The following is a 20308-nucleotide window of genomic DNA, read 5'->3' as shown; positions in this document are numbered from 1 at the left end:
GAAATGAATACACACGACCAATCAGCCTTGTTGCAGGGTATAAATAACAAACACAACAAGAAACAAACCATGAGAGTGAGGCTATGAAATGAATACACACGACCAATCGCCTTGTTGCAGGGTATAAATAACAAACACAACAAGAAACAAACCATGAGAGTGAGGCTATGAAATGAATACACACGACCAATCGCCTTGTTGCAGGGTATAAATAACAAACACAACAAGAAACAAACCATAGAGAGTGAGGCTATGAAATGAATACACACGACCAATCGCCTTGTTGCAGGGTATAAATAACAAACACAACAAGAAACAAACCATGAGAGTGAGGCTATGAAATGAATACACACGACCAATCGCCTTGTTGCAGGGTATAAATAACAAACAACAAGAAACAAACCATGAGAGTGAGGCTATGAAATGAATACACACGACCAATCGCCTTGTTGCAGGGTATAAATAACAAACACAACAAGAAACAAACCATGAGAGTGAGGCTATGAAATGAATACACACGACCAATCGCCTTGTTGCAGGGTATAAATAACAAACACAACAAGAAACAAACCATGAGAGTGAGGCTATGAAATGAATACACACGACCAATCGCCTTGTTGCAGGGTATAAATAACAAACACAACAAGAAACAAACCATGAGAGTGAGGCTATGAAATGAATACACACGACCAATCGCCTTGTTGCAGGGTATAAATAACAAACACAACAAGAAACAAACCATGAGAGTGAGGCTATGAAATGAATACACACGACCAATCGCCTTGTTGCAGGGTATAAATAACAAACAACAAGAAACAAACCATAAGAGTGAGGCTATGAAATGAATACACACGACCAATCACCTTGTTGCAGGGTATAAATAACAAACACAACAAGAAACAAACCATGAGAGTGAGGCTATGAAATGAATACACACGACCAATCGCCTTGTTGCAGGGTATAAATAACAAACACAACAAGAAACAAACCATAAGAGTGAGGCTATGAAATGAATACACACGACCAATCGCCTTGTTGCAGGGTATAAATAACAAACACAACAAGAAACAAACCATAAGAGTGAGGCTATGAAATGAATACACACGACCAATCGCCTTGTTGCAGGGTATAAATAACAAACAACAAGAAACAAACCATAAGAGTGAGGCTATGAAATGAATACACACGACCAATCGCCTTGTTGCAGGGTATAAATAACAAACACAACAAGAAACAAACCATGAGAGTGAGGCTATGAAATGAATACACACGACCAATCGCCTTGTTGCAGGGTATAAATAACAAACAACAAGAAACAAACCATAAGAGTGAGGCTATGAAATGAATACACACGACCAATCGCCTTGTTGCAGGGTATAAATAAATAAACAACAAGAAACAAACCATAAGAGTGAGGCTATGAAATGAATACACACGACCAATCGCCTTGTTGCAGGGTATAAATAACAAACAACAAGAAACAAACCATGAGAGTGAGGCTATGAAATGAATACACACGACCAATCGCCTTGTTGCAGGGTATAAATAACAAGCACAACAAGAAACAAACCATTGAGAGTGAGGCTATGAAATGAATACACACGACCAATCGAATTGTTGCAGGGTATAAATAACAAACACAACAAGAAACAAACCATAAGAGTGAGGATATGAAATGAATACACACGACCAATCGCCTTGTTGCAGGGTATAAATAACAAACACAACAAGAAACAAACCATGAGAGTGAGGCTATGAAATGAATACACACGACCAATCGCCTTGTTGCAGGGTATAAATAACAAACACAACAAGAAACAAACCATGAGAGTGAGGCTATGAAATGAATACACACGACCAATCGCCTTGTTGCAGGGATTAAATAACAAACACAACAAGAAACAAACCATAAGAGTGAGGCTATGAAATGAATACACACGACCAATCGCCTTGTTGCAGGGTATAAATAACAAACAACAAGAAACAAACCATAAGAGTGAGGCTATGAAATGAATACACACGACCAATCACCTTGTTGCAGGGTATAAATAACAAACACAACAAGAAACAAACCATGAGAGTGAGGCTATGAAATGAATACACATGACCAATCGCCTTGTTGCAGGGTATAAATAACAAACACAACAAGAAACAAACCATAAGAGTGAGGCTATGAAATTAATACACACGACCAATCGCCTTGTTGCAGGGTATAAATAACAAACAACAAGAAACAAACCATAAGAGTGAGGCTATGAAATGAATACACACGACCAATCGCCTTGTTGCAGGGTATAAATAACAAACACAACAAGAAACAAACCATGAGAGTGAGGCTATGAAATGAATACACACGACCAATCGCCTTGTTGCAGGGTATAAATAACAAACACAACAAGAAACAAACCATGAGAGTGAGGCTATGAAATGAATACACACGACCAATCGCCTTGTTGCAGGGTATAAATAACAAACACAACAAGAAACAAACATTGAGAGTGAGGCTATGAAATGAATACACACGACCAATCGCCTTGTTGCAGGGTATAAATAACAAACACAACAAGAAACAAACCATGAGAGTGAGGCTATGAAATGAATACACACGACCAATCGCCTTGTTGCAGGGTATAAATAACAAACAACAAGAAACAAACTATAAGAGTGAGGCTATGAAATGAATACACACGACCAATCACCTTGTAGCAGGGTATAAATAACAAACACAACAAGAAACAAACTATGAGAGTGAGGCTATGAAATGAATACACACGACCAATCGCCTTGTTGCAGGGTATAAATAACAAACACAACAAGAAACAAACCATGAGAGTGAGGCTATGAAATGAATACACACGACCAATCGCCTTGTTGCAGGGTATAAATAACAAACACAACAAGAAACAAACCATGAGAGTGAGGCTATGAAATGAATACACACGACCAATCACCTTGTAGCAGGGTATAAATAACAAACACAACAAGAAACAAACCATGAGAGTGAGGCTATGAAATGAATACACACGACCAATCGCCTTGTTGCAGGGTATAAATAACAAACAACAAGAAACAAACCATAAGAGTGAGGCTATGAAATGAATACACACGACCAATCGCCTTGTTGCAGGGTATAAATAACAAACACAACAAGAAACAAACCATAAGAGTGAGGCTATGAAATGAATACACACGACCAATCGCCTTGTTGCAGGGTATAAATAACAAACAACAAGAAACAAACCATAAGAGTGAGGCTATGAAATGAATACACACGACCAATCGCCTTGTTGCAGGGTATAAATAACAAACAACAAGAAACAAACCATAAGAGTGAGGCTATGAAATGAATACACACGACCAATCGCCTTTTTGCAGGGTATAAATAACAAACACAACAAGAAACAAACCATGAGAGTGAGGCTATGAAATGAATACACACGACTAATCGCCTTGTTGCAGGGTATAAATAACAAACACAACAAGAAACAAACCATGAGAGTGAGGCTATGAAATGAATACACACGACCAATCGCCTTGTTGCAGGGTATAAATAACAAACACAACAAGAAACAAACATTGAGAGTGAGGCTATGAAATGAATACACACAACAAATCGCCTTGTTGCAGGGTATAAATAACAAACACAACAAGAAACAAACCATAAGAGTGAGGCTATGAAATGAATACACACGACCAATCGCCTTGTTGCAGGGTATAAATAACAAACAACAAGAAACAAACTATAAGAGTGAGGCTATGAAATGAATACACACGACCAATCTCCTTGTAGCAGGGTATAAATAACAAACACAACAAGAAACAAACCATGAGAGTGAGGCTATGAAATGAATACACACGACCAATCGCCTTGTTGCAGGGTATAAATAACAAACACAACAAGAAACAAACCATGAGAGTGAGGCTATGAAATGAATACACACGACCAATCGCCTTGTTGCAGGGTATAAATAACAAACAACAAGAAACAAACCATGAGAGTGAGGCTATGAAATGAATACACATGACCAATCGCCTTGTTGCAGGGTATAAATAACAAACACAACAAGAAACAAACCATGAGAGTGAGGCTATGAAATGAATACACACGACTAATCGCCTTGTTGCAGGGTATAAATAACAAACACAACAAGAAACAAACCATGAGAGTGAAGCTATGAAATGAATACACACGACCAATCGCCTTGTTGCAGGGTATAAATAATAAACAACAAGAAACAAACCATAAGAGTGAGGCTATGAAATGAATACACACGACCAATCGCCTTGTTGCAGGGTATAAATAACAAACACAACAAGAAACAAACCATAAGAGTGAGGCTATGAAATGAATACACACAACCAATCGCCTTGTTGCAGGGTATAAATAACAAACAACAAGAAACAAACCATGAGAGTGAGGCTATGAAATGAATACACACGACCAATCGCCTTGTTGCAGGGTATAAAAAATAAACACAACAAGAAACAAACCATGAGAGTGAGGCTATGAAATGAATACACACGACCAATCGCCTTGTTGCAGGGTATAAATAACAAACACAACAAGAAACAAACCATAAGAGTGAGGCTATGAAATGAATACACACGACCAATCGCCTTGTTGCAGGGTATAAATAACAAGCACAACAAGAAACAAACCATAAGAGTGAGGCTATGAAATGAATACACACGACCAATCGCCTTGTTGCAGGGTATAAATAACAAACAAGAAACAAACCATAAGAGTGATGCTATGAAATGAATACACACGACCAATCACCTTGTTGCAGGGTATAAATAACAAACACAACAAGAAACAAACCATGAGAGTGAGGCTATGAAATGAATACACACGACTAATCACCTTGTTGCAGGGTATAAATAACAAGCACAACAAGAAACAAACCATAAGAGTGAGGCTATGAAATGAATACACACAACAAATCGCCTTGTTGCAGGGTATAAATAACAAACACAGCAAGAAACAAACCATGAGAGTGAGGCTATGAAATGAATACACACGACCAATCGCCTTGTTGCAGGGTATAAATAACAAACACAACAAGAAACAAACCATGAGAGTGAGGCTATGAAATTAATACACACGACCAATCGCCTTGTTGCAGGGTATAAATAACAAACAACAAGAAACAAACCATAAGAGTGAGGCTATGAAATGAATACACAGAACCAATCGCCTTGTTGCAGGGTATAAATAACAAACAACAAGAAACAAACCATAAGAGTGAGGCTATGAAATGAATACACACGACCAATCACCTTGTAGCAGGGTATAAATAACAAGCACAACAAGAAACAAACCATAAGAGTGAGGCTATGAAATGAATACACACGACCAATCACCTTGTTGCAGGGTATAAATAACAAACACAACAAGAAACAAACCATAAGAGTGATGCTATGAAATGAATACACACGACCAATCGCCTTGTTGCAGGGTATAAATAACAAACAACAAGAAACAAACCATAAGATAGAGGCTATGAAATGAATACACAGAACCAATCACCTTGTTGCAGGGTATAAATAACAAACAACAAGAAACAAACCATAAGAGTGAGGCTATGAAATGAATACACAGAACCAATCGCCTTGTTGCAGGGTATAAATAACAAACAACAAGAAACAAACCATAAGAGTGAGGCTATGAAATGAATACAAACGACCAATCACCTTGTAGCAGGGTATAAATAACAAGCACAACAAGAAACAAACCATAAGAGTGAGGCTATGAAATGAATACACACGACCAATCACCTTGTTGCAGGGTATAAATAACAAACACAACAAGAAACAAACCATGAGAGTGAGGCTATGAAATGAATACACACGACCAATCGCCTTGTTGCAGGGTATAAATAACAAACAACAAGAAACAAACCATAAGAGTGAGGCTATGAAATGAATACACACGACCAATCGCCTTGTTGCAGGGTATAAATAACAAACACAACAAGAAACAAACCATGAGAGTGAGGCTATGAAATGAATACACACGACCAATCGCCTTGTTGCAGGGTATAAATAACAAACACAACAAGAAACAAACCATGAGAGTGAGGCTATGAAATGAATACACACGACCAATCGCCTTGTTGCAGGGTATAAATAACAAACACAACAAGAAACAAACCATAAGAGTGAGGCTATGAAATGAATACACACGACCAATCGCCTTGTTGCAGGGTATAAATAACAAACAGCAAGAAACAAACCATAAGAGTGAGGCTATGAAATGAATACACACAACCAATCACCTTGTTGCAGGGTATAAATAACAAACAACGAGAAACAAACCATAAGAGTGAGGCTATGAAATGAATACACACAACCAATCACCTTGTTGCAGGGTATAAATAACAAACAACGAGAAACAAACCATAAGAGTGAGGCTATGAAATGAATACACACGACCAATCGCCTTGTTGCAGGGTATAAATAACAAACACAACAAGAAACAAACCATGAGAGTGAGGCTATGAAATGAATACACACGACCAATCGCCTTGTTGCAGGGTATAAATAACAAACAACAAGAAACAAACCATGAGAGTGAGGCTATGAAATGAATACACACGACCAATCGCCTTGTTGCAGGGTATAAATAACAAACACAACAAGAAACAAACATTGAGAGTGAGGCTATGAAATGAATACACACGACCAATCGCCTTGTTGCAGGGTATAAATAACAAACACAACAAGAAACAAACCATGAGAGTGAGGCTATGAAATGAATACACACGACCAATCACCTTGTTGCAGGGTATAAATAACAAACAACAAGAAACAAACCATGAGAGTGAGGCTATGAAATGAATACACACGACCAATCGCCTTGTTGCAGGGTATAAATAACAAACACAACAAGAAACAAACCATAAGAGTGAGGCTATGAAATGAATACACACGACCAATCGCCTTGTTGCAGGGTATAAATAACAAACACAACAAGAAACAAACCATGAGAGTGAGGCTATGAAATGAATACACACGACCAATCGCCTTGTTGCAGGGTATAAATAACAAACAACAAGAAACAAACCATAAGACTGAGGCTATGAAATGAATACACACGACCAATCGCCTTGTTGCAGGGTATAAATAACAAACACAACAAGAAACAAACCATAAGAGTGAGGCTATGAAATGAATACACACGACCAATCGCCTTGTTGCAGGGTATAAATAACAAACAACAAGAAACAAACCATAAGACTGAGGCTATGAAATGAATACACACGACCAATCGCCTTGTTGCAGGGTATAAATAACAAACACAACAAGAAACAAACCATGAGAGTGAGGCTATGAAATGAATACACACAACCAAACGCCTTGTTGCAGGGTATAAATAACAAACAACAAGAAACAAACCATGAGAGTGAGGCTATGAAATGAATACACACGACCAATCACCTTGTTGCAGGGTATAAATAACAAACACAACAAGAAACAAACCATAAGACTGAGGCTATGAAATGAATACACACGACCAATCACCTTGTTGCAGGGTATAAATAACAAACACAACAAGAAACAAACCATAAGACTGAGGCTATGAAATGAATACACACGACCAATCGCCTTGTTGCAGGGTATAAATAACAAACACAACAAGAAACAAACCATAAGAGTGAGGCTATGAAATGAATACACACGACCAATCGCCTTGTTGCAGGGTATAAATAACAAACACAACAAGAAACAAACCATAAGACTGAGGCTATGAAATAAATACACACGACCAATCGCCTTGTTGCAGGGTATAAATAACAAACAACAAGAAACAAACAAACCAATTTCTGAAATAATCGGTATCAGCCAGAAACTTACCGATATGGAGCAAATCAAAAGAAATTTAGCTCTGTGTACTTCAGGGAAACTATGTAGTTTAAAGTGACACAAATCATCTATAACATATATAAGCTTGGCATAAAATCTAATAATAAATAGCACTGATAAGAGTCCAAGTCCAGGTGTTCCTGGGAGCTCAGTTACCAACTACCATACCATCAATGGCAGTCTGTAGATGGACTTGCATAAACAAACACATATGATTTGTGAAATGGAAAATGTGATCTTTAAGTGGCACTTAAAGCTACATAGTTTCCCTTTAGTGCACAGAGCTAAATTACTTTTGATTTGCTCATTGGGGTCAGCAATACATAAAATCAATCTGTTTGCTAATTGCTGTCACAAATAGAACATTATTTGTTGCATTCTGAAACATTTTACACATTTGCAAAACATTTCACTAAAGCTGCTATATTTGACGATTTTTTAATTTAAATATTTTATTTCACCCTTTCATGGGTATAGAAAAAAAACATTTAAAAAAATGATAGTTCAGGCACAACAACAACAAAGCTTGAGTAGAAAGCTATGCAGTATAGGAGACTAGTATCAATATTCTCTAGCACTGGATAACAATGCTTCTTTCTTAGACCTAGAAGGCCGCCTCTAATCTAAATGCATTTTGATAGTTTTTTCACCACTAGAGGGCATTATTTCACGTGTTTCATATAGATAACATTGAGCTCATGCACGTGAATTTACCATGGAGACAGCTCTGATTGGCTAAAATGCATGTCTGTCAAAAGAACTGAAATAAGGGGGCAGTCTGCTGAGGCTTAGATACAAGGTAATTACAGAGGTAAAACGTGTATAATTGTAACTGTGTTGGTTATGCAAAACTGGGGAATTGGTAATTAAGGGATTATCTATCTTTTAAAACAACAAAAATTCTGGTGTTGACTGTCCCTTTAAAGTCCACTCCTCAGAACAATAGGATCTCATGTCAGAGACTCAAAAAGATGACACTGTACTCGAACTGAGCCATAAACCTCTGAGGAGGCTCGTGTCCCGCTGTCTCCTAGAACCAGGGAAAAACACTCCTTCCCCGGCACTCCCTAGATAAGATAACATAAAGGCAAAAAAAACTGTCTATTCTGATGAAGACTGACAGATACCTCAAGGTAAGATTCCCCAAAAGGAAGAACCTCTTCCCATTTGGACAAGGAATACGATAATCTTAGGGAGAAAAAAACTCGGATATTAGAAAGGAGACCACGATAAGGAAGAACATATTGCAAAGTGCAACACAGAAACTAAGATACGTAGAAAAACAAACAATCAATCTACGGACAAAATAGGTCCTTGAATAAGAATTCAAAGACCACATCCTGTACAGGTACAAAGGTAACCTGATGCAATTCCTGAAGGATAAATCCAACCCCAAAAGGAACAAGAAATTGACTTGCCAGCCCAGCAGCAGGCAGAGCCCTAGCAAAAACAACTGAACACCTGGAAGAACAATGAACCTCTGGAACTGGAGCACAAACAGAGAAAAACTGCTTCCGAAAACATACCAGAGAAAGTAACCGCAGCTGGTAACCATCAGCAACCTTCCGCTTGCCAGGCAGCTAAGCTAACCAACAGGCTATCTGCGCAGGCTTTGAACAAGAACTAGTTAGATAAACCCTTCAACAGCTCATTCTAGAGGGGAAGAAGAATACTCCAGGATCCAGAAGAAAGTCAGAACAAGCTCTCGACAAGAAAAGAGGGAGTCCTCCACGCCTAAAATAGAAGAGGAATCAGGTACGAGCTGAACGAAAGGACCAAAAACCCTTCAGAAAAAAACCTTCTCTCGGCTAGGTCAAAGCGACCCCTCGTAATACGCCCCGGAAGAAAAGATCCCAAGCTTGAGACCCTGACCTGATAGATCCCTGCAACAAGGGAACTCTCATGGCAGCAAAGCCTCTAAACAAGATTACAGACTCGCGGGCAAAAATGGAGCAACAGTCTCACTGACGCCCACTCCAGATAGGATCAAGCCGTCCTCGAAAAAGAGTGACCTGGCTGAAAGAAGAAGGTTAAAAGAAACTTCCTCAGAATTAAGAAAAACTGCCGCAGCAGGATTTAAATTCCAAGCCTACAGCATGCTAGGCTGGAAACAAATCCCCTAGGCCACTTAGTCCAGCAGACTTCAGCTGAGAAACTCGATCGGCTGTCCTCAAAAAACATTCAAAACTCTGGATAGACAGATCAAACGGGTGATCGAAGGCACATCCGTTCCGGAAGAGCACGCTCAGAGAATGAATTGCTGCCAAGGGCTGTAGTGGATCTCTGCCAACCACCAAATTCAAGACCCTCCCGTCTACGCAGGAGGAACTCTTCTTTTTAGCAATTCCTCTGGTGCAGCTCAAAAGCACTGCACTAGTCCCACTGGGTCACGATCCCAGGACCATCTGCATGTTAAGCAGACATGATAACCACTACACTATGGGACTTCGCTCACCAGGAAAACACACTCTCACCCTGCTGACAGGGAAGAGACCTTGACAAAACTGCCCAGGGGGACTAGGATAAAATCCCCAACACTGGGAGATCTGGACCAAACACTGGAGAACGATTCCCCAATCGTTTAGTCCAAAAAGACTGCTATACAGAAACAAAAACCCAATGCTATGTCGAAGACTCGGACTGGGTCGAATCCATCACCCCCCACCACAGTGCTCTAAAGCAAAGATTCTTCCTGTCTGAAAGACCAAGCAGCATCCAACGGATCCAACCTGGTGCCAACACCAGGACTCAGGTCTAGGTCCACCTCTGAGGATGGAAAAGGCAGGGAGCAAATCCCAAAATGTCTACTAGCAGACACTGGAAAAAACGGAATCGCCAAGACTCGGGAGCCACCGTTACACCTATAAACAGGCTACTGTAAAGAAACATTTTGGGTTCAGTGTCCCTTTAATGTTTCAGATTGTGCCTGGAATTGATCCTGGAACCTCCAGTCTCTGAACATTGGCTTATTCCCTTGAGCCACTAGAGGGCTCTTCCACATTAACCCCAGATCCAAAAAAAAAAACTTAAGATCCAAGCGAGGGTGTGCCCTGATTACATCCTCAGTATACAATGCTGTACATGCCCTGGTTACACCCTTAGTATACAATGCTGTACATGCCCTGGTTACACCCTCAGTATACAATGCTGTACATGCCCTGGTTACACCCTTAGTATACAATGCTGTACATGCCCTGGTTACACCCTCAGTATACAATGCTGTACATGCCCTGGTTACACCCTCAGTATACAATGCTGTACATGCCCTGGTTACACCCTCAGTATACAATGCTGTACATGCCCTAGTTACGCCCTCAGTATACAATGCTGTACATGCCCTAGTTACACCCTCAGTATGTAATGCTGTACATGCCCTGGTTACACCCTCAGTATACAATGCTGTACATGCCCTGGTTACACCCTCAGTATACAATGCTGTACATGCCCTAGTTACACCCTCAGTATACAATGCTGTACATGCCCTGGTTACACCCTCAGTATACAATGCTGTACATGCCCTGGTTACACCCTCAGTATACAATGCTGTACATGCCCTGGTTACACCCTCAGTATACAATGCTGTACATGCCCTGGTTACGCCCTCAGTATATAATGCTGTACATGCCCTGGTTACACCCTCAGTATGTAATGCTGTACATGCCCTGGTTACACCCTCAGTATACAATGCTGTACATGCCCTGGTTACGCCCTCAGTATACAATGCTGTACATGCCCTGGTTACGCCCTCAGTATACAATGCTGTACATGCCCTAGTTACACCCTCATTATACAATGCTGTACATGCCCTAGTTACACCCTCAGTATACAATGCTGTACATGCCATAGTTACACCCTCTGTATGTAATACTGTACATGCCCAGGTTACACCCTCAGTATACAATGCTGTACATGCCCTGGTTACACCCTCAGTATACAATGCTGTACGTGCCCTGGTTACACCCTCAGTATACAATGTTGTACGTGCCCTAGTTACACCCTCAGTATACAATGCTGTACATGCCCTGGTTACACCCTCAGTATACAATGCTGTACATGCCCTGGTTATGCCCTCAGTATATAATGCTGTACATGCCCTGGTTATGCCCTCAGTATACAATGCTGTACATGCCCTGGTTACGCCCTCAATATACAATGCTGTACATGCCCTGGTTACACCCTCAGTATACAATGCTGTACATGCCCTGGTTACGCCCTCAGTATACAATGCTGTACGTGCCCTGGTTACACCCTCAGTATACAATGCTGTACGTGCCCTGGTTACACCCTCAGTATACAATGCTGTACATGCCCTGGTTACACCCTCAGTATACAATGCTGTACATGCCCTGGTTACACCCTCAGTATACAATGCTGTACGTGCCCTGGTTACGCCCTCAGTATACAATGCTGTACGTGCCCTGGTTACACCCTCAGTATACAATGCTGTACATGCCCTGGTTACACCCTCAGTATACAATGCTGTACATGCCCTGGTTACACCCTCAGTATACAATGCTGTACGTGCCCTGGTTACACCCTCAGTATACAATGCTGTACGTGCCCTGGTTACACCCTCAGTATACAATGCTGTACGTGCCCTGGTTACACCCTCAGTATACAATGCTGTACGTGCCCTGGTTACACCCTCAGTATACAATGCTGTACGTGCCCTGGTTACACCCTCAGTATACAATGCTGTACGTGCCCTTTTACCTTCCCTCTTCTCAGCATTCTGCATTTCTTTATAGAGACATAAAAACACTTTTGGATAGAACATAACATTTAAAACAATTTACTTCTATTATCAAATGTTATTTGTTTTCTTTGTTGAAAAGCATGCAGGAAAGCTCAGGAGTGTGCACGTGTCTGCAGTACTGTACTATATGGCAGCAGTTTTATAACAATATTATACATTAGCAAGAGCACTAGATGGCAGCAGTTTTATAATAATGTTATACATTAGCAGGAACACTAGATGGCAGCAGTTTTATAACAATGTTATACATTAGTAAGAGCACTAGGTGGCAGCAGTTTTATAATAATGTTATACATTAGCAAGAGCACTAGATGGCAGCAGTTTTATAACAATGTTATACATTAGCAAGAGTACTAGATGGCAGTAGTTTTATAACAATGTTATACATTAGTAAGAGCACTAGATGGCAGCAGTTTTATAACAATATTATACATTAGCAGGAGCACTAGATGGCAGTAGTTTTATAATAATGTTATACATTAGCAGGAACACTAGATGGCAGCAGTTTTATAACAATGTTATACATTAGCAAGAGTACTAGATGGCAGCAGTTTTATAACAATGTTATACATTAGTAAGAGCACTAGATGGCAGCAGTTTTATAACAATATTATACATTAGCAGGAGCACTAGATGGCAGTAGTTTTATAATAATGTTATACATTAGCAGGAACACTAGATGGCAGCAGTTTTATAACAATGTTATACATTAGTAAGAGCACTAGATGGCAGCAGTTTTATAACAATATTATACATTAGCAAGAGCACTAGATGACAGCAGTTTTATAACAATATTATACATTAGCAAGAGCACTAGATGGCAGCAGTTTTATAATAATGTTATACATTAGCAAGAGCACTAGATGGCAGCAGTTTTATAACAATGTTATACATTAGCAAGAGCACTAGATGGCAGCAGTTTTATAACAATATTATACATTAGCAAGAGCACTAGATGGCAGCAGTTTTATAACAATATTATACATTAGCAAGAGCACTAGATGGCAGCAGTTTTATAATAATGTTATACATTAGCAAGAGCACTAGATGGCAGCAGTTTTATAACAATGTTATACATTAGCAAGAGCACTAGATGGCAGCAGTTTTATAACAATGTTATACATTAGCAAGAGCACTAGATGGCAGCAGTTTTATAATAATGTTATACATTAGCAAGAGCACTAGATGGCAGCAGTTTTATAATAATGTTATACATTAGCTAGAGCACTAGATGGCAGCAGTTTTATAACAATATTATACATTAGCAGGAGCACTAGATGGCAGTAGTTTTATAATAATGTTATACATTAGCAGGAACACTAGATGGCAGCAGTTTTATAACAATGTTATACATTAGTAAGAGCACTAGATGGCAGCAGTTTTATAACAATATTATACATTAGCAAGAGCACTAGATGACAGCAGTTTTATAACAATATTATACATTAGCAAGAGCACTAGATGGCAGCAGTTTTATAATAATGTTATACATTAGCAAGAGCACTAGATGGCAGCAGTTTTATAACAATGTTATACATTAGCAAGAGCACTAGATGGCAGCAGTTTTATAACAATATTATACATTAGCAAGAGCACTAGATGGCAGCAGTTTTATAACAATATTATACATTAGCAAGAGCACTAGATGGCAGCAGTTTTATAATAATGTTATACATTAGCAAGAGCACTAGATGGCAGCAGTTTTATAACAATGTTATACATTAGCAAGAGCACTAGATGGCAGCAGTTTTATAACAATGTTATACATTAGCAAGAGCACTAGATGGCAGCAGTTTTATAATAATGTTATACATTAGCAAGAGCACTAGATGGCAGCAGTTTTATAATAATGTTATACATTAGCTAGAGCACTAGATGGCAGCAGTTTTATAACAATGTTATACATTAGCAAGAGCACTAGATGGCAGCAGTTTTATAATAATGTTATACATTAGCAAGAGCACTAGATGACAGCAGTTTTAAAATAATGTTATACATTAGCAAGAGCACTAGATGGCAGCAGCTTTATAACAATGTTATACATTAGCAAGAGCACTAGATGGTAGCAGTTATATAACAATGTTATACATTAGCAAGAGCACTAGATGGTAGCAGTTTTATAATAATGTTATACATTAGCAAGAGCACTAGATGGCAGCCGTTTTATAACAATGGTATACATTAGCAAGAGCACTAGATGGCAGCAGTTCTATAACAATGGTATACATTTGCAAGAGCACTAGATGGCAGCAGTTTTTTAACAATGTTTTACATTAGCAAGAGCACAAGATGGCAGCAGTTTTATAACAATGTTATACATTAGCAAGAACACTAGATGGCAGCACTATTTCCTGTCATGTGCACGCTCTCTAGCTAGGTTGCTCTTCAACAAGGAATAAGAAGAGAACAAATGTTATAATAGAAGTAAATTGGAAACTTTTTTAAAGTTGGATTCTCTATCTGAATCATGAATGAAAATAACAGATATGTGTCACTGACAGGACCTTTCATTTGGTTGTGAGACAAATCCACCAGTGCAATTACAAGACCACACAATAGAAACGGAGGCGTGTCTACCAGGGCTCCAGACGCTGCAGGCTGAAGTTCACAGACCGGTGCCGTCGCTGAAGACTACGCTGCTCCCATACACAGACCCCCAGAATTGGTAAGCGCCATTGTTTTGTTCCTTTGCCCAATTACAAGACCAGTCACTGATGCTCTATAACAGCGCATGAGACCTGCGGCTGCCACCACGTACTACATCAGTGAGCGGTGTGTATGCACAGGTCACTGACGGTAAGGGACAGCTAAAACCAGGAATTTCATCCTGTTTGGGTGACAACTCTGCATGACTAGGTGTATTTGTTGTTCATAGGTTACATGAGCTGATCATTTTAGTAAATCAGCATACCGGCAAGATCCCCTCCTGAGCGTGTGACACAATTACAGCAAAGACACAGGATAAATGTGCTCACAAGCAAACTCTCTGGGCATATGAATTTCACTGCACAAACGTTTGTCCATAAGCCATGAACAAATTGCTTACAAACCTCTTGGTAAGTTTATTGCAATTTAGTCTGAGATTTGTCAAATAACTATTAAAGAAAAAGAAGATACGCTGTCTGGAATTGGGCTTGAATTAGCGCACTTTACTGCTGAGACGCACGTCACTATCTCCTGCTCTGCTGGGACACTTAGCAATTCTTTGTATACGTTTATTATACTGAGAAGCAGACTTGTGTACAATAACCATATGAAATGGCTTCAACCAGTAAACAACAAATGGTGCGTATAGATGTGTGCATCTGTATACACACACAAATAAAATATACTCTTAAAGCCCTAGACATTGCTTATTGAGAAATATTCATAAAGGTAACGGGGTCCCCAGCAGTCTGATACTTTTGGGACCCAGGGACATTAGTTTAATTAGACAAAGAGGGTGCTTTGGTTGGGGGAGGGAAAAAAAAACTTATTTAAGAGGGGGGGGGGGGGGGGAATCTTCATAAAACATGAAACTGCGCTATATTTGCAAAATGTTCTTCAGAAGCAAAGCCACAATTTTGTGCAATTTGCCTTTTCTATTTAATATCCCACTGCGATGAAACAAACCCTTATTTATCAGGGAGGCTTAAACACTGATCCTGTCCAGAGGGGAAAAGAGCAGAGGAACAGTATATCCCCAGGTCCCCAGCAGACCGGCACTCCGCGGCCTATGAAGATGAGAAACAGCAGCAGTGCCACTAACCTTCCTATCTCCACTGCTATCCCCTTAAACCCCATAGCACCTAAGCCTATGAGCCCAGCTGTTTGTAGTTCACATTCATAAGAGGCGACTCTCAGCAGGACCCCCGTGTAAATGTGATTTTGTATACCACCTATGTACATAGCGCTACAAATACCGGATAATAATCCCTGTGAAGATGCCACTGCAGGGTGTACTGTAGCAGGTGTGTAGTCTCCATCTGGTGGTGCAACGTCTGCAACAGACGATTTCTTTATCCTCGAAGGAAGAAGCAACCTGGCCGAGAGGTCTCTGCGGCTCTGAGAGTTCCTCTTGAGCCAATTAAAGGGGCATATACACTAGATTTTTCTTAGCATAAATGTTTTGTAGATGACCCATTTATATAGCCTATAGAGTACAGTTTTGCTTATTTTTAAATAACATTGCTCTGATTTTCAGACTCCTAACCATTCCCCAAAGTTTTAGAAGTATACTGAAGTATTCCTACTCCAGCTTTATCCTGATTGTGTAAAGAGACTTTTCATATACAGAGGAAGGGGGGGGGGATGTCTGCTGTTTTTGCTATATAATCACTTTCAGTGAGTGTTCCAGCTACTTTTTCAACAGAGCTAAAACTGGGAGCTTCTAAGTAAGTTTTTAAACGGTTTTATACTGGATTTTTATATCAGTATCTGTGCATCTTATTCTTTATACTAGTGTCTATCACATGCAGTTAAATGAAAATTGGAGTGTACTGTACCTTTAAGTTTTTCTGAAAGTCCCGCCCGCAAGCTGGGTGCTGTACTGGTGCACTTAAAGGGACATTATACACTCATTTTTTCTTTGCATAAATGGTTTTGTAGATGATCTATTTATATAGCACATAAAGTTTTTTGGTTTTTTTAAATGGATAGTTTTTCTTATTTTTAAATAACATTGCTCTGATTTTCATACTCCTAACCAAGCCCCAAAGTCTTAGGAGAATACCGACGTACGCCTACTCCAGCTTGCTTCTGTTTGTGTAAAGGGTCTTTTCATATGCAAAGGAAGGGGGAGGGGAGAGTGTCTGATATTTCCCACTTGTAGTGAGTGGGTGTTCCAGTAACCTTTTAAAAAGAGCTAAACTGAAAGCTTCTAAGTAAGTTTTTAAACGGTTTTATATTGGATTTTAATATCAGTATCTGTGCATCTCATTCTTTATAGTAATGTCTATTACATGCAGTTATATAAAAATTGGTGTATACTGTCCCTTTAACAGGGTGGTGAGCGGAGACATAGAGGGGAAATGTAAAGGAGTTTGGGGTCACACAATTAAGTCGCTGCCCACCCTTTAACTGCTAATGTAACTCTTAGCGTTGCTCTAGCGAATTTAAAAGGTGCTAATGACTGGTCATTGACAACATTAAAGGGACATATATATATATATATACACACACACACACATATACAGGTATACATACATATACATATATATACACACACACTATAATCGCGTTTATAAACGCGTCCATCAGTGTCGCCAGTTGCGCACGCATCCTCAAAAGAATGAGGATTCCAAAAATGGCAGAGTGGTGAAAGAATCCACCACAGGTGGAATTTTTCACCACCCTGCCATTTTCGGAATCCATATGGATGCAGCGTAGGCCAACCCGAAGCCTTAAAAAAAAAGAAAAAGAAAAACACACACACGAAACCGCCCGCACAAAGTATAACAAACACCTAAATCGCAAACCCCCACATCGCTAAATAATAAAGCAATAAACCCCTAATCCGCAAAACACATAATTAAAATATTAACCCCTAAACCAACAACCCCCCACATCGCAATAAACCTAATTAACCTATTAACCCCTAAACCCCCACATCGCAATAAACCTAATTAACCTATTAACCCCTAAACCGACAAACCCCCACATCGCAATAAACCTAATTAACCTATTAACCCCTAAACCGCCAAACACCCACATCGCAATAAACCTAATTAACCAATTAACTCCTAAACCGTCAACCCCCCGCAACGCAAATATATAATTTAATTACTAAGCCCCCTAACCTAACACCCCTTAATTTACCCAAATACTAAATTACACTTAACATTAAATTACAAAAAAAAATCATCTGAAATTGCAAAAAATAAAAAAAACTCTAAAATTGCAGAAAAAAATAAACAAAATAATCAAAAATAAAAAAATTAAACCTTATCCCTATGAAAATAAAATCCCCCCTAAACTAAACTACCAATAACCCTTAAAATGGCCTTTTATAGGGCACAGCCCTAAGTTAAACAGCTCTTTTACGTTTAAAAAATACTAACAGTAAAAACCCCCACCCACCAAACCAACCAAAATACAAAAAACTAAACTACCCATTGCCCCTAAATGGGCATTTGTATGGGCATTGCCCTTAAATGGGCATTCAACTCTTTTACTGCCCATTAAATCCCTAATCTTAAAAATTAAAAAAAAAGTCTAAAACTAAGCCCCAAATAGGTAGTCACCGTTCCTGAAGTCCGGCGGAGAAGGTCTTCTTCCAGGAGGCTCCATCATCTTCTATCTTCATCCGGAGCAAAGGCAGTGCGGAACGGAGGTGTGGAGCTGGCTTCCTCGATGCACGGATCTCAGCGGCAATTATCAGCAGCGGTGGTCCTCAGAATCGTGGAGGCTCCTCTTCATGCGATCGTCCGTTGCACACTAAAGATTGAATATTTATTGGGGTACTTTGCATTCCTATTGGCTGAAATTTTGAAATCAGCCAATAGGATGAGAGCTACTGAAATCTTATTGGCTGATTTGAACAGCCAATAGGATTTAAGTAGATCTCATCCTATTGGCTGATTTCAAAATTATAGTCAATAGGAATGCATACCGCAAATTGAATGCGTTATGTTGCATTAAATTTTTAGTGTGCGATAGACATCGGATGAAGATGAGCCTCCACGCTGCCGAGGATCGCTGAAGACCGCCGCTGAGAACCGACGCTCCGGATCCGGGCATCGGGGAAGACCGCTCCGCACCGCCTTCGCACAGGGTGAATATAGAAGATGACGGAGCCGCCTGGAAGAAGACCTTCTCCGCCGGACATCAGGAAAGGTGAGTACCTAATTGGGGCTTAGTTTTAGGATTTTTTTTTTTTAAAGGCAATAAAAGTGCTGAATGTACTTTTAAGGGCAATGCCTATACAAATGCCCCTTTAGGGGCAATGGGTAGTTTAGGTTTTTTTAGTGTTAGGCTTTTTATTTTGGGGGGGTTGGTTGGGTAGGGGGAGTTTTACTGTTAGGGGGTAATTGGTAATTTTTATAAGTAAAAGAGCTGTTTAACTTAGGGCAATGCCCTACAAAAGGCCTTTTTAAGGGCTATTGGTAGTTTAGTATTAGATTAGGGGGTGTTTTTATTTTGGGGAGATATTTTTTTATTTTTATAGGGGTATTAGTTTAGGTTTATTTATTTTTATAGGGGTATTAGTTTAGGTTTATTTATTTTTATAGGGGTATTAGTTTAGGTTTATTTATTTTTATAGGGGTATTAGTTTAGGTTTATTTATTTTTATAGGGGTATTAGTTTAGGTTTATTTATTTTTATAGGGGTATTAGTTTAGGTTTATTTATTTTTATAGGGGTATTAGTTTAGGTTTATTTATTTTTATTTAAGCTTTGTTTATTTTTTTCTGTAATTTTACTTTTTTATTTTTTGGAACTTTAGCTTGTGGGTTTGCATTTTTAAAACAGACTGCCCTCTCGGCAGGTTTATCGTCTAGTTCAGTGATTTGCAACCTTTTTTTTGCCGTGGCACACTTTTTTACATTAAAAAATCCTGCGGCACACCACCATCCCAAAATATTACAAAATCACACATTGTAGCCTAATACAGGACATGGTCTAGTTTATATATGCCACGAAGAATTAAGGCAATTCTGAAGGCAAAAGGGGGTCCAACCCGGTACTATCAAGGTGTATCTAATAAAGT

At 39.3% G+C, this 20308-nt stretch overlaps 1 protein-coding gene and 1 non-coding gene across 2 annotated transcripts in view; both read right to left on the bottom strand.

Moving 5' to 3' along the window:
• FHIP1B (FHF complex subunit HOOK interacting protein 1B) overlaps window positions 1–20308 on the bottom strand; it is a gene marked incomplete in the record, with an annotated part of 380930 nt that overhangs the window by 335795 nt on the left and 24827 nt on the right.
• TRNAV-AAC (transfer RNA valine (anticodon AAC)) lies at window positions 10241–10313 on the bottom strand. The gene has a single exon. It is a non-coding gene; the product is annotated as a tRNA-Val (tRNA).

The sequence above is a fragment of the Bombina bombina genome, chromosome 3 (assembly GCF_027579735.1).
Source record: "Bombina bombina isolate aBomBom1 chromosome 3, aBomBom1.pri, whole genome shotgun sequence".
Taxonomy (NCBI): domain Eukaryota; kingdom Metazoa; phylum Chordata; class Amphibia; order Anura; family Bombinatoridae; genus Bombina; species Bombina bombina.
The sequence above is the reverse complement of the archived record's forward strand: the minus strand, read 5'-3'. Positions and strand labels throughout refer to the sequence as shown.